General features: G+C 42.3%; 1 pseudogene; it reads right to left on the bottom strand.

Moving 5' to 3' along the window:
• The window catches only part of LOC138083559 (ubiquitin-conjugating enzyme E2 D1-like), a 57,589-nt pseudogene that overhangs the window by 14,154 nt on the left and 28,334 nt on the right, over positions 1 to 15,101 (bottom strand).

The raw sequence follows: 15,101 nt of genomic DNA, 5'->3' as shown, positions 1-15,101 counted from the left end.
TTCTAAATTCTGCTTGAACATCTGTATGTTCTTTGTTCATGTACAGTTGAAGCCTAGCTTGTAGAATTTTGAGCATTACTTTGCTAGTGTGTGAGATTAGTGCAATTGTGTGGTAGTTTAATCATTCTTTGGCATTGCCTTTCTTTGGGATTGGAATGAAAACTGAAATTTTCTAGTCCTATGGCCACTGTTGAGTTTAAAGTCAAGGCTATGGTTTTTCCTGTGGTCATGTATGGATGTGAGAGTTGGACTGTGAAGAAGGCTGAGCGCCAAAGAATTGATGCGTTTGAACTGTGGTGTTGGAGAAGACTCTTGAGGGTCCCTTGGACTGCAAGGAGATCCAACCAGTCCATTCTGAAGGAGACCAACCCTGGGATTTCTTTGGAAGGAATGATGCTAAAGCTGAAGCTCCAGTACTTTGGCCACCTCATGTGAAGAGTTGACTCATTGGAAAAGACTCTGATGCTGGGAGAGATTGGGGGCAGGAGGAGAAGGGGACGACCGAAGATGAGATAGCTGGATGGCATCACGGACTCAATGGACGTGAGTCTGAGTGAACTCCGGGAGATGGTGATGAACAGGGAGGCCTGGCGTGCTGTGATTCATGGGGTTGCAAAGAGTCGGACTGAACTGAACTGAACTGGCATATTGAGTGTAGCACTTTCACAGAATCATCTTTTAGGATTTGAAATCTCTCTATGGGAATTCCACCACCTCCACTAGCTTTGTTCATAGTGATGCTTCCTAAGGCCCACTTGACTTCACATTCCAGGATGTCTGGGTCTAGGTGAGTGATCACACCATCGTGGTTATCTGGGTCATTAAGATCTTTTTGCATAGTTCTTCTCTGTATTCTTGGCACCTCTTCCTAGTATCTTCTGCTTCTGTTAGGTCCATACCATTTCGGTCCTTTATTGTGCCCACATTTGCATGAAATGTTCCCTCCTAGCTCTAATTTTCTTGAAGAGATCTGCAGTCCTTCCCTTTCTATTGTTTACCTCTGTTTCTTTGCATTGATTACTGAGCAAGGCTTTCTTATCTCTCCTTTCTGTTCTTTGGAACTCTGCATTCAGATGGGTATACAAACAAAATACATGCAAACAATTCCCACAAACACACCCCCACATGCCATTTCTTTTTAATGGACAATATTTAATGGACAATACACACAGATTTACAGAATGGTTGAGTTAGAAAATAGTCTAGCAATAATCCAGTACAGTGATTCCAAAGTTTTGGTTAAATCACAGAGACTCTGTTTAAAGGAACTTTTATGGAAATTCGGTGTGTAAAACACTCAGCTGGTATGATTGAAGAGGACAGTGGAGTTGAAATCTCCCCTGTCCCTGCCTATATTCCATCCCATCTGCCCACCCAGTAAATGTCCATCACACCTTCCTAGCCTGACCCTAAGGAAGCTTCACAGAACCCTGGAGTATCAGCTAAAACTTCCCACATCCATTCAACTGCTTCATATCATAATCAATGAAAGTGAGCAGAAAAACATGCACACAATGTCCAGAGCCAGTATCTGTAGGGTAGGGTAGGAGGAGAGAGCTGGGAATGTGGGCATGAGTTCCAGCCCCCAGCTGGTTGCTTACCACCTGTCTGTGTACCTGTCACCTTACCTCTCTGGATTCTGGCTTTGTCTTCTATACATGGAGGGAATGTATTGAATACTTTTTATGAAAAGTTGTTTCCAAGCCCCCAGTACTGTGGCACGAAGATTTCCTAGAATAGTTCTCAAAAAATATGAGCTGCCTTCCCACAATTACAGATACTGCACGTGGTCAGGCCCAGAAATCACACTCTGAGGTTTCTGAAAGTCACACAAGAAGGAACAGCTTTAGCAGATGCTTCTGAAAGAATCAGACAATGTTGTCCACCCTGCCGGACACACCACCATTGGGTGACAGCCACGGGGCACAGAAACACTTAGAAGGATGAGTAAAGATGAACCTTTGGAAAGGATGTATCTCTGATGAACTTGTGAGAAGGGCTCTCCACTTCCCAGTAGACCAGTACCTCTCTGTTGCACTCTCTTTCGTAAAGGTCTAAGGAGAAACAAAGAAGTTACCACAACTGAAAGCTTCTGTGATTTCAATTACACAAGAAGCTTTGATATGATGAGTTTGTAGGGAACGATAAACCACTAACTTAGGCACAAAATATTAGAAAAAGTCAGACATTTATTATCACTGAAGGCTTGTGGCCCAGGGACAATGTCTAATAGATATAAAAACACATTAAAAGTAAAACAATCCAGGGACCTCTCTGGTTGGCCAGTGATTTAGACAACACCTTCCAATGCAGGGAGTGTAGGTTTGATCCCTGGTCAAGGAGCTAGAGTCCCACATGCCTCATGGCCAAAAAACCAAAACATGAAACAGAAATAATATTATGACACATTCAATAAAGACTTAAAAAAACAGTCTAACAAAACTTTCATTATATACCAAAACAATTTTCTTATGATGAGTAAAGCAAAATTAGGCATCCAAAAATGATTTTTTTGGTTTAAAAATCAGGGTAACCACCAGATGTCAGTAGAGTACCAACAGTGGCTCTGTTGTGCCCTTACTCCTCTCTTAAGACTTGACATATTACAGGCATCCTGGGACTAAGCCACCCAGTCTGGTGTGTTTAGTAGGGAAATAAAATTTCCATAGAGGTTAGTGTCCTTCCTGAACAGCTAGAAATTTTGCTATGCTAACCCTAGATTTCTTGCCTCTTTCCCATGTTACTTTCTGTCACAGCTATAGGGGCCAAATCTCTTTAATATCTGCTGTGTTATTGCATGCAAATAGCATCAGTTTTCGGAGGGAGATAGCAAAGAAATGCTACGGACTGCACAACTTCTGCCTTCAAGCTGTGTAGGAAGCTTCTGCTAAGTCGCTTCAGTCATGTCTGACTCTGTGCGACCCCAGAGATGGCAGCCCACCAGGTTCCCCCATCCCTGGGAGTCTCCAGGCAAGAGCACTGGAGTGGGTTGTCATTTCCTTTTCCAATGCATGAAAGTGAAAAGTGAAAGTGAAGTCACTCAGTCGTGTCTGACTCTTAGTGACCCCATGGACTGTAGCCTACTAGGCTCCTCCATCCATGGAATTTTCCAGGCAAGAGTACTGGAGTGGGGTGCCATTGCCTTCTCCAAGGAAGCTTCTAGCTAACCATTTAGAGAAGGATCCAAGCCAAGGCTGCTGTAGGAACCAAGAGAGACCCTTGAGGAGATACTGACTGTGGAAATGTGTTAATTTAGCTTTTGAAAAAAGAAAGCTATTAGAAGCAGATCATGGGGTGAAGATTGCCAGCCCATTGGTATAAGAGGCTGAAGATGCCCTTGAAAGGAAGGGTAGTTGTCGACATCAGTTGCTTTCGCCTACTCTGCTATGACTCTCCCCTTCTTAGACTAGCACCTCATTCTCCTTCAGGGCATCACCCTTCTCCTCCTTCTCCACTATGTGGGTTTAAGCAGGACTGACTTGGCATTAATCTCAGGACTGGGAAAATGAGCCAGACACGGTCACAGTGATCAGTTCAGGGAAGGTACCTGTGAAAATAGGCTTGGCTTACCACCACTCTAGCAAGTTTAGCAGAAAAATTGGCTTATTAAAGGCTTTCACAGAGAAGGCAATGGCACCCCACTCCAGTAATCTTGCCTGGAAAATCCCATGGACGGAGGAACCTGGTGGGCTGCAGTCCATGGGGTCGTGAAGAGTTGGACACCACTGAGCGACTTCACTTTCACTTTTCACTTTTCACTTTCATGCATTGGAGAAGGAAATGGCAACCCACTCCAGTGTTCTTGCCTGGAGACTCCCAGGGATTGGGGAACCTGGTGGGCTGCCATCTATGGGGTCGCACAGAGTCGGACACAACTGAAGCGACTTAGCAGCCAGCAGTGGCATAACTCTCCATAATTTCTAGGGGAAATCTTAGAACTCTAGATTTTCTAGGGCCATTTTTGTAGATTTTCTAATAACTCTAGATTTTCTAGAAGCTCTGGATGCTCCTCCCAGCCTAGTTCCAGATTCTGGTACCCAATAACCCAACAGCACTCAACTACTCACCATTTTTTAAAAAAAATATTTCATGTTGTTTAATTCCTTCCTCACTTTAGGCATCTGTTCCTGGGTCTAGAATGTCCGTATACCACTAGCCCCTCACCCTCTTACCTCCCCACATATATGTATCATTGTTGTCTCTAAAACTTGGATTCAATTTCGAAAACAAAGCTTGAGGACTATCTCCTCCAAGAAGACTTCCATGCCCACCCAGGTATGTGGGATAAGAATGAACTTATAGTAAGGGCAAAGTAGCCTTCAGAGCAAATCAGAGAGTAAATATGAGTATACAAAGAGCAAGCCCTAGAAGTTATGAAGGCATAATTCAGCCCAGCACTCCAGACATTTAAGCCAAAATTTAAAATGAAATATGACACTGTAGAAATCAAACCTGTTGTTGTCTAGTGGCTAAAGTAAATGACAATAGAGTCTACTCAATAACTGATTTTAAAAAGTTGCAAGTGTTACTCACCTTTAACAGATCCATCCATTCGCCTATAGTTCCAGTTCGTATGTACATCTGCAGGTAGATCTGGTGGCAAATCCTCCAGAACACCAAAGGCCTTATACTCATAATGTCTAGTTGGCTATAAAAATAGAACAGGCAGATGCAGACTATTTATTTCCAAGCTGAGATTACACAGTGTACGAAAAACAGCTGGTCATGCAGCACCACTACGGCACACCTCCCTTATGGCTTTAATGATACAATGGTGAAAAAAACAGATGAGAATCCTGCTTTCATAGGTCTTATGTTTGGCTTTAGGCATTGATGGTGGTGAGAGCTATAATCACCATCCAGGTAACTTAAGCAGGGCAAAAGAAGGTTCCCAGGTGGCTCAATGGTAAAGAATCCACCTGACAATGCAGGAGACATGAGTTCAGTCCCTGGGTCAGGAAAATCCCCTGGAAAAGGAAATGGCAACCCACTCCAGCATTCTTGCCTCGAGAATCAATCCCCTGGACAGAGGAGCCTGGTGGGCTATACTCCACGGGGTTACAAGGAGTCAGACATGATGGAGCAACTAAGCACAGCACAGCACATCTGAAACTCCACACCCTCTGTTACAGAAAGTTCCACCTCCATCTTTCCACTAAGAAATTTAGAAAAAATGTATAAACTTTCTGGGACCCTCTACATTCTTGGCCATGATCAAACAATTAGGAATAGGCTTATAATGTGTTGGCCAAAAATTTTGTTCGAGTTTTCCTATGGGATGTTAAGGAAAAATTCAAACAAACTCTTTCACCAAACAATACTTGGCTTTTCAGTTTGGAATATATTTCTCTTGGTGATCTGTCAGTGTCACTGTGATAGCCATATATTCTGCATTTGAAATTTTCCAATCACTTTCAATTCAGTTCAGTCAGTCGTTCAGTTGTTTCCGACTTTTTGCAACCCCATGGATTGCAACACACCAGGCCTCCCTGTCCATCACCAACTCCCAGAGTTTACTCAAATTCATGTCCACTGAGTCGGTGATGCCATCCAACCATCTCATCCTCTGTCATCCCCTTCTCCCGCCTTCAATCTTTCCTAGCATCAGTGTCTTTTCAAATGAGTCAGTTCTTCATATCAGGTGGCCAAAGTATTAGAGTTTCAGCTTCAGCATCAGTCCTTCCAATAGTCAGGACTGATTTCCTTTAGGATGGATTGGTTGGATCTCCTTGCAGTCTAAGGGACTCTCAAGAGTCTTCTCCAACACCACAGTTCAAAAGCATCAATTCTTCGGCCTTCAGCTTTCTTCATGGTCTAACTCTCACTTCCATACATGACCACTGGAAAAACCATAGCTTTGACTATGCGGACCTTTGTTGGCAAAGTAATGCCTTTGCTTTTTAACATGCTGTCTAGGTTGGTCATAGCTTTTCTTCCAAGGAGTAAATGTCTTTTAATTTGACCTGCTATAAATTCTTTCAATAATACTAACATTTATTTCTCTAAACAAAGTGTAGTTTCCAGTTTTAGATTCATTATCTCCTGTAATCTCAACAAAGATCTGTGATATTGACCAGGGCTTGGGATAGCAAGAGGGTGACATCAGCCCCTTCTTCCCAAATGTGTCTTAATTTAGATCTAGTCTCTTCACACATGTACTCCAAGCCATTGTTCCAAATCATAAATTAATGATTCCAATAAAGATAGCACAGAATATTAGAGTTGTAAGGGATCTTAGATGCTTATGTAAAATATGTCATTGCCTAGCCAAGAGTAAGGCAATGACACTCTTGGTGGCAAAGCCTGATGGGAAACTGTTCCTTCCAGTTTCCAAGCCAGGGTTCCTGCCTTAAACCACCCAGGATGGCCCTTCCACTGAGATGATCCCCTGAGTCCTCCAGCCTAGTGTGCTTGTGCAATAGGCCTCCAACAGCTAGAAGAGGTATTTTTTAGGTGCTGCTTCTGGGGTCTTGAGACAAGGAACAAAGAAAAGCCAGGAATGGAGTAAGGATGAAGTAAGAATATTATTACCTTAAGTGAATTAGGCTGTGTTTTCTTTTCTCATATTATTCCAGAGTCATTTCAAAACTCCCATAGCCAAGAATACAGCATGGTAATTATAGCAGGAGCTTAGAGTCACATCCCAGATATGTTCTAAACTCTTACACCTGCTTGCCTTGCTTTCCTCAGCTTCAAAGTGGGTCTGAAAAGAGTCTCTATGTAGAGGAATGATTGTGAAGGCTAAGTTAGGTAGTCCATCTAAAGCTCTTACTTTGGTGCCTAGTACATTACAAGTAACTAGTATGTATTATATATCATTTTCACTAACAATGTAGGTATAAAAATAATCTTCTTTTGTCAGATTAAAGAACTGGGGATTCAGAACTGTAACATAATGCACATATGGGAAGAACTAGCATCTTTGGAGCACCTGTTCTAAGCTTATAACGGTGCTGGGAGGTAAATACTCACAATGATGAAATAAGCATCTCATTAACTCCATTGTTTCAGGGAAGAAACAGAGGTGATATGAAGGCATGTTTAAGCAACTTGCTACTGTCATCATTAATTTTTGAGATGCTCTGCTGTTTTATCTAATTTGTCTAAAAATCAGTCTGAATATTTATAACTAGTAGTGGTTCAAGTGCATTAAAAAACTGCATTTTTTTCAACTGCATTCATAGGGTTAATATATATTTAGAGAAACAAAGGTGCCTCTAACACACTTATTTGTCCTAAGCAGAATAAATTATGTAAAAGCTAATGCATTTACTTATGAGAAACATTAAAATCCCATAATGTTGGCATTTAATATTTGCAATTACTCCACAGGATAAATTCCTACAATGGAGTAATCCCAACTCTCCCACCCCCAGCCCACAGCCTGACCTGGAGAAAGGCACCATTCATTCTTTTCGATTATCGTGTTTATCTGCATTTACATCACTTACTACTTGTGATTCATCAAGGCACTTGATGACTCATATCTCTCTAATCCTGTAATGCAACTCAAGTGTGCACTGAATTCTATTTGCCTCTCATAGAAGAGTTCAGTTCCATTCTGCAGAGGCCAGGAAGCCTCTCCAATCTACCACTGTGGGAGCTGTCCACTGTCAGCCTTCTGTGACAAGTTACAGACTCAGATGGAATGAAAAGTAAGCATTTTTCACCAATAAGAATCACACCCAATAGCAGGTGTCAAAGCTGCAGCTGCCACTGGGAAGTGTGTACCATGACTGTATGAAGAAAGTTGACTAAATCTGATTCAATATTTAAGGTCTTTACAAAAACACATGACAGGTTTATCCTGAAGGACTACAGAGAACTAGTAAGCTAACAGTGATAGCTAATGTTCATTGAGTGCCTACTGAATACCAGGCACTGGGTTGAGTACTTCACAGGGGTCATCCCACTTAACCTACACAATGAGCTAATATGACATATGGTCATCAATAAATGCACTTTGGGGAAGTTCAGTTCAGTTGCTCAGTCGTGTCCGACTCTTTGTGACCCCATGAATCACAGCACGCCAGGCCTCCCTGTCCATCACCAACTCCCGGAGTTCACTCAAACTCATGTCCATCGAGTCAGTGATGCCATCCAGCCATCTCATCCTCGGTTGTCCCCTTTTCCTCCTGCCCCCAATCTCTCCAAGCATCAGAGTCTTTTCCAATGAGTCAGCTCTTCGCATGAGGTGGCCAAAGTACTGGAGTTTCAGCTTTAGCATCAGTCCTTCCAATGAACACCCAGGGCTGATCTCCTTTAGAATGGACTGGTTGGATCTCCTTGCAGTCCAAGAGACTCTCAAGAGTCTTCTCCAACACCACAGTTCAAAAGCATCAACATAAGCTTTAAGACAGCGTAATAGGCACTTTTTATATTCTATGTAGATGCTCTGACTTCTTGACCTATACCACTTTTTTCCCCCTTAAAAGCTTCTTTTAGCATTTTTTTCTGGAGCAGGTCTGCTGCTGATGAATGCCTTCAGTTTTTAATTGTCTGAAAAAGTTTTTATTTCTTTTTCAATTTTGCAGGACTGTTTCACTTGATATAGAGTTTTAGGTCAGTGGTTTGTTCTTTCAAAATATTATATATTTCATTCCACCCTGTTTTTTGCAGGGTGGCTTCTGATGAGATGTCTCAGTTCAGTTGCTTAGTAGTTTCCAACTCTTTGAGACCCCATGGACTGCAGCACGCCAGGCTTCCCTGTTCATCACCAACTCCTGGAGCTTGCTCAAACCATGTCCATTGAGTCAGTGATGCCATCCAACCATCTTATACTCTGTCCTCTCCTTCTCCTCCTGCCTTCAATCTTTCCCAGCATCAGGGTCTTTTCCAATGAGTCAACTCTTTGCATCAGGTAGCCAAAGTATTGGAACTTCAGTTTTAGCACCAGTACTTTCAAAGGTTGATTTTCTTTGAGATAGACTAGTTTAATCTCCTTGCTCAGGGATACTCTCAAGTGTTTTCTCCAGCCACACAGTTCGAAAGCATCAATTCTTCAGCACTCTGCCTTCTTTACAGTCCACCTCTCACAGGCACATATGACTACTGTTTTGAATACACAGAAGAACTGTACAAAAAAGATCTTAATGAACTGGATGATCATGATGGTGTTGTCACTCACCCAGAGAAAGACACTCTGGAGTGCAAAGTCAACTGGGCCTTAAGAAGCACTGCTGTCAATAAAGCTAATGGTGACAATGGAATTCCAGTAGAGCTATTTACAGCCCTCAAAAGTTGATGCTATCAAAGTGCTGCACTCAATATTTCAGCATATTTGGGAAACCCACCAGTGACCACAGGACTGGAAAAGGTCAATCCTCATCCCAATTCCCAAGAAGGGCAGTACTAAAGAATGTTCACACCACCATAAAACTGCACTAATCTCGCATGCTAGTAAGGTTATGCTCAAAATCCTGCACACAAGGCTTAAGCATTATGTGAACCATGAACTTCCAGATGTCCAAGTTGGCTTTAGAAAAGGCATAGGAACCAGAGATCAAATTGCCGACATTCTCTGGATCACAGAGAAAGCAAGGGAATTCCGAAAGAACATTCACCTCTGTTTCATTGACTACACTAAAGCCTTGGACTGTGTGGATCATAACAAAATGAGGAAAATTCTTAAAGAGAGGGGAATACCAGACCATCTTACCTGTCTCCTGAGAAACCTGTACACCAGTCAAGAAGCAACAGTTAGAACTCTATATGGAACAACTGACTAGTTCAGGATTGAGAAAGGAGTACTTCAAGGCTGTTTATTGTCACCCTGTTTATTTAACTTATAAGCAGAGCACATCATGAGAAATGCCAGGCTGGATGAGTCACAAGCTAGAATCAAGATTACCAGGAGAAAGATCAACAACCTCAGAAATGCAGATGATACCACTCTAAGAAAGAGAAGAGGGACTAAAGTACCTCTTGATAAGGGTGAAGGGGAGTGTGAAAAACCAGCTTAAAGCTAAATATTAAATGAACTCAGATCATGGCATCTGGCCCCATCACTTCATGGCAAAGAGAAGGGGAGAAGTATCATTTAAAACTTATTTAATTTATTTAAAATTTATTTAATTTATTTAAATATTTAAAGCTAAATATTAAATGAACTCAGATCATGGCATCTGGCCCCATCACTTCATGGCAAAGAGAAGGGGAAAAGTATCATTTAAATACCATAAAATTTATTCATTTTAAGTGTACAAGTCAATGATTTTTAGTAAATTTATGGAGCCATGCATCCTTCCACAGGCTTCCTAGGTGACTCAGTGCTAAAGAATCTGCCTGCCAATGCAGGAGACACAGGAGATGGGATTCGATCTCTGGGTCAGGAATGTCCCCTGGATTAGGAAATGGCAACCCACTCCATTATTCTTGCCTTAAAAATTCCATGGAGAGAGGAGCTTAGGGGTTACAGCCCATGGGATCACAAAGAGTCAGACATGACTGACTGACTGAGGATCCTTCCCCAAGTCTAATTTTAGAACATTTGTGATATCTCCAAAGAAACCTCTTGTTCATTTGTAGTCGCCTCCCTATTTTCATCCCCAGTCACAAACACCAAGTCACTTCCTGTCTCTACAGATTTACCTTCTCCTGATATTTCTCAGAATTTATTTAAACCTCAGTTTCCTTATCTAGAAAAAAAAAAAAGGAGGAGGAGGAGGATGGGAAAAGAAGTAAAATACCAACTCTCAAGCGAGACCCACAAAATCAGAAACTGGGAGTGGGGTCTCACTGTGAATTTTAACAGGCCCTGCAGGTGATTCTTGTGCACCAGCATCTCAGGCACACACAGAAGGAAGAAGGATGGAATAATACATATCTATTTGAAAGAGGAGTTATTCCAAAGGATCTTCCAAACTCTATGCCAGCTCAATTCAATTTGTAGCTCTAGGGTAGGTCTTGGTGATGTTCTTAGAGATCCCCAGGCAATTCTAATGTGATTGAGCTTTGAGGAACACTCTCTAGTCCATTTCTCTTCCAGATATTTGTGGGATACAATCTCTCATCATGTCTATCTCCACTCCAGTGTTATCTCTGGAAAAAGAGCTTTCCATACACCCTTTGTCTGAAGTACATCACATTATCCCTGGACACCCCCTCTGCCATAGCCCCTCTTTTATCCCACTATACTTTTTTTGTGAGCTTCCCTGATGGCTCTGATGGTAAAGAATCTGCCTGCAATGTTGGAGACCTGGGTTCCATCCCTAGGTCAGGAAGCTCTCCTGGAGAAGGGAATGGCAACCCAGTTTAATATTCTTGCCTGGAGAATTCCATGGACAGAGGAGCCTGGTGGGCTGCAGTCCCTGGAGTCACAGAGTTGGACATGACTGAGTGACTAACACTTTCAATTTCTTTGTAGTATTTTTCAGCTGCCATTTCATTATAGTCTATGAGTTTATTCTCATCAATGAATGTGGTTCATTGTTCGAGAAGCTCTTTCACTGAATCAGCAGCTCCAACTTCCTGCTCCTTGCTTATGCCCAGTGCCTGTCAAGACACTACTACATGGGAGGCATTCAGTGAATATCTCCTGAATAAATGAATAATATGGAATGGGACAGAGATTTTATCCAAGAATATCTGCCTCTAAAAACAATGCTCTTCCCGCCATATCATGTTGGACAGCACATAACAGCTTTGCTCTAGCTCTGCTTAGCTTCTGGAAAGAGAATGTACTTCTGAATTGAAGCAAGCTGTATATTTGGTATTGAGCTTATCAAAGTAGCCTGATTCATGTCTCGTTACAAATTATGAGGTATTGTGTGGCTCATTTAATAACTCTGGGTCTTATTGTCATCTATAAAATAAGAAAATAAATGCATCTCTGCCTATCATATTGATTTGTTGAGAGGGATAAATGAAAACTTCTATGTAATAGCATTTTGTATATTAAAACACCATCTAAAGATAAGTTATTACCATTACAATATAGGGAGAAAGAAAGAGAAAGTGAGAAAAAGAAAAAAAAAACCTAGAAAAATTAAAAGGTGATAGTATAGGGCAGAGGGTATGGAAAATACTTTCTAAATCTAAAATTATATGGTTTAACAGAAAAATAGAAAATGAAATGATATAGAAATGTTGTATGTAAAACATAGTCATTGTCCAAAAACAAGATTCAGAATTATTTGCATCTACTAAGAAGAAGCTATAATCTTCTTCATTTTAAAATATAATTTGTTGGGGTGGTCCTAAGATGGCAGAGGAATAGGATGGGGAGACCACTTTCTCTGCCACAAATTCATCTAAAGAATATTTGAATGCTGAGCAAATTCCATAAAACAACTTCTGTATGCTGGCAGAGTACATCAGGCACCCAGAAAGGCAGCCCGCTGTCTTTGAAAGGAGTTAGGACGAATATAAAAGTTAAAAAGAGAGACAAAAGAGGTAGGGATGAAGATCTGTCCTAGGAAGGGAGTCTTAAAAGAGAAGTTTCCAAACACCAGGAAACACTCTCACAGGCGGGTCTGTGGGGAATCTTGGAATCTCAGAAGGCAACATAACCGGGAGGAAAAATAAATAAATAAATAAATAAACCCCACAGATTATGTGCCTAATGGCAACTCCCAGGGCTCACAGCTGCCACCAGCAAGTGGAGGCTGAACAGGGAGGCATGGGCTGCATTGCTTAGGGTAAGGACTGGGCCCAAGGCCCTGAGGGAACTAATGTGAGATAGCAACCCAAACTGAGGTATAGCCAGAGAGAGAGAGGAAAAAAAGAGAGAGAGAGAACTATCCTGTGAAAAGCCTTAACCTGAGGCATTACCAGGCCTGCTCACAGAACAAAGGACTGAGTACTAGCTGTGGACTGGCCCATCCCCTGCCGGAGACAGGCACGCGAGGGCAACCAGAGCCAGAAAGGGGCAATCGCAGCCCCAGAGAGGCATCCTTTACCAAACTGCAAACAGGCTCCATTGCTAACCAAGAGTTCTTGGGATTCTGGATGGTTGACATCCACTGGGAGGGTCACAGCCAGACATCAGCTCCCCAGAAGAGACACATGGCACACCTGAGAAGATGTGCCTGTTGTACACCCAGAAAATCTAGTGGTTGGGATGGGGGAGGCGATAAGATGCACCACCCACCTGGGGGTGACTGTGCTCGCCAAGCACCTGGTCACCCGAGCTGCTCAGACCTGGGAAGGGCACAAAACACAGGCCGAACTAAGTCTACGCCTTTGGGGAGTACTCAAGAACCTGAACCTGAGCAGCTTAGACCTGGAAAGTGCACGCAACCCAGGGCCCGCATCAGACAGTTCCTGGCAGAGCAACCTAGAGCCTGAGAAGTGTAGACTGGGAAAGCACACACACCATGAGCAGGGGCAAACCCAGTGCAGTTGAAACACTGCGAGCACTCCCTACACATGCCAATGATATTTGTTTGCAGTGTTCCTCCCTCCCCACAGCATGACTGAACAAGTGAGCCTAAATAAGTGACCACCTTCACCCCCTTGTTTCAGGGCAGAAATTAAACACTGAAGAGACCAGCAAACAGAAGAAGCTAAAATAAATAGAAGGAACTGCTTTGGAAGTGACAAGCGCCACAGATTAAAACTCTGTAGTTAGCAACGACTACATTGGAAGGGGCCTATAGATCTTGAGAAGTATAAGCTGGATCAAGGAACTATCTGAAACTGAACTGACCCCACACTGTCTGCAACAGCTCCAGAGAAATTCCTAGATATATTTTTACTATTATCATTTTTTAATTAATTTTTTAGTCCTCTATTACTCCTTTATTTTCATTTTTATAATCTACTATTACCTTGCAAAAAAAAAAAGACCCTATTTTTAAAGCAAACTTCATATATATATTTTATAATTTTGGTGACTTTGTTTTGTTTTTTTAATATTGTATTTTTGAGAGTCTAACCTCTACTCTAGATTTTTAATCTTTGCTTTTTGGTATTTGTTATCAATTTTGTACCTTTAAGAACCCAATCTTCAGTACCCATTTTTACTTGGGAGTGAGATTACTGGCTTGATTGCTCTCTCCCCCTTTTGACTCTCCTTTTTCTCCACCAGATCGCCTCTATCTCCTCCCTCCCCCTTCTCTTCTCTACCCAACTCTGTGAGTCTCTTTGTGTGTTCCAGGCTGTGGAGAACACTTAGGGAACTGATTACTGGCTGGATCTGTCTCTCTCCTTTTGATCCCTCCCCCTCCTTTTCCTCCTGGTTACCTGTCTCCTTCCTCCCTCTTATCTTCTCTGTGTAGCTCCGTTAACATCTCTGAGGGGTCCAGACTGTGGAGAGCACATAAGGAAGTGATTACTGGCTAGCTTGCTCTCTCCCCTTTAGATTCCCCCTCTTCTCCTCCTGGTCACCTCTATCTCCCTCCTCCCTCTTCTCTTCTCCATGTAACTCTGTGAACCTCTCCAGGTGTCTCTCACTGTGGAGAAACTTTAAATCATTAATCTAGATGTTTTATCATCAGTGCTGTACAGATGGAGAAGTCTTGAGGCTACTGTAAGAATAAGACTGTAATCCAGAAGCAGGAGGCTTAAGTCCAAACCTGAGAACACCAGAGAACTCCTGACTCCAGACAACATTAATCGATAAGAGCTCATCCAAAAGCCTCCATACCTACACTGAAACCAAGCACCACCCAACAGCCAACAAGTTCCAGAGCAAGACATACCGCACAAATTCTCCAGCAACACAGGAACATAGCCTTGAGGTTCTATATACAGGTTGCCCAAAGTCACACCAAACCCACTGACACCTCAAAACTCACTACTGGACACTTCATTGCACTCCAGAGAGAAGAAATCCAGCTCCACCCACCAGAACACTGACTCAAGCCTCCCTAACCAGGAAACATTGAGAAGCCACCCATCAAACCCCACCCACAGTGAGGAACCCCCATAGTAAAGAGTAACCACAAACTGCCAGAATACAGAAAGGCCACCCCAAACACAGCAATATAAACAAGATGAAAAAGCAGAGAAATACTCAGCAGGTAAAGGAACAGGATAAATGCCCACCAAACCAAACAAAAGAGGAAGAGATAGGGAAACGAATTCAGAATAATGATAGTGAAAATGATCCAAAATCTTGAAAACAAAATGAAGTTACAGATAAATAGCCCGTAGACAAG

This window comes from Capricornis sumatraensis, chromosome 8 (assembly GCF_032405125.1).
Source record: "Capricornis sumatraensis isolate serow.1 chromosome 8, serow.2, whole genome shotgun sequence".
Lineage (NCBI taxonomy): Eukaryota > Metazoa > Chordata > Mammalia > Artiodactyla > Bovidae > Capricornis > Capricornis sumatraensis.
This window is presented reverse-complemented; position numbering and strand designations above follow the sequence as displayed.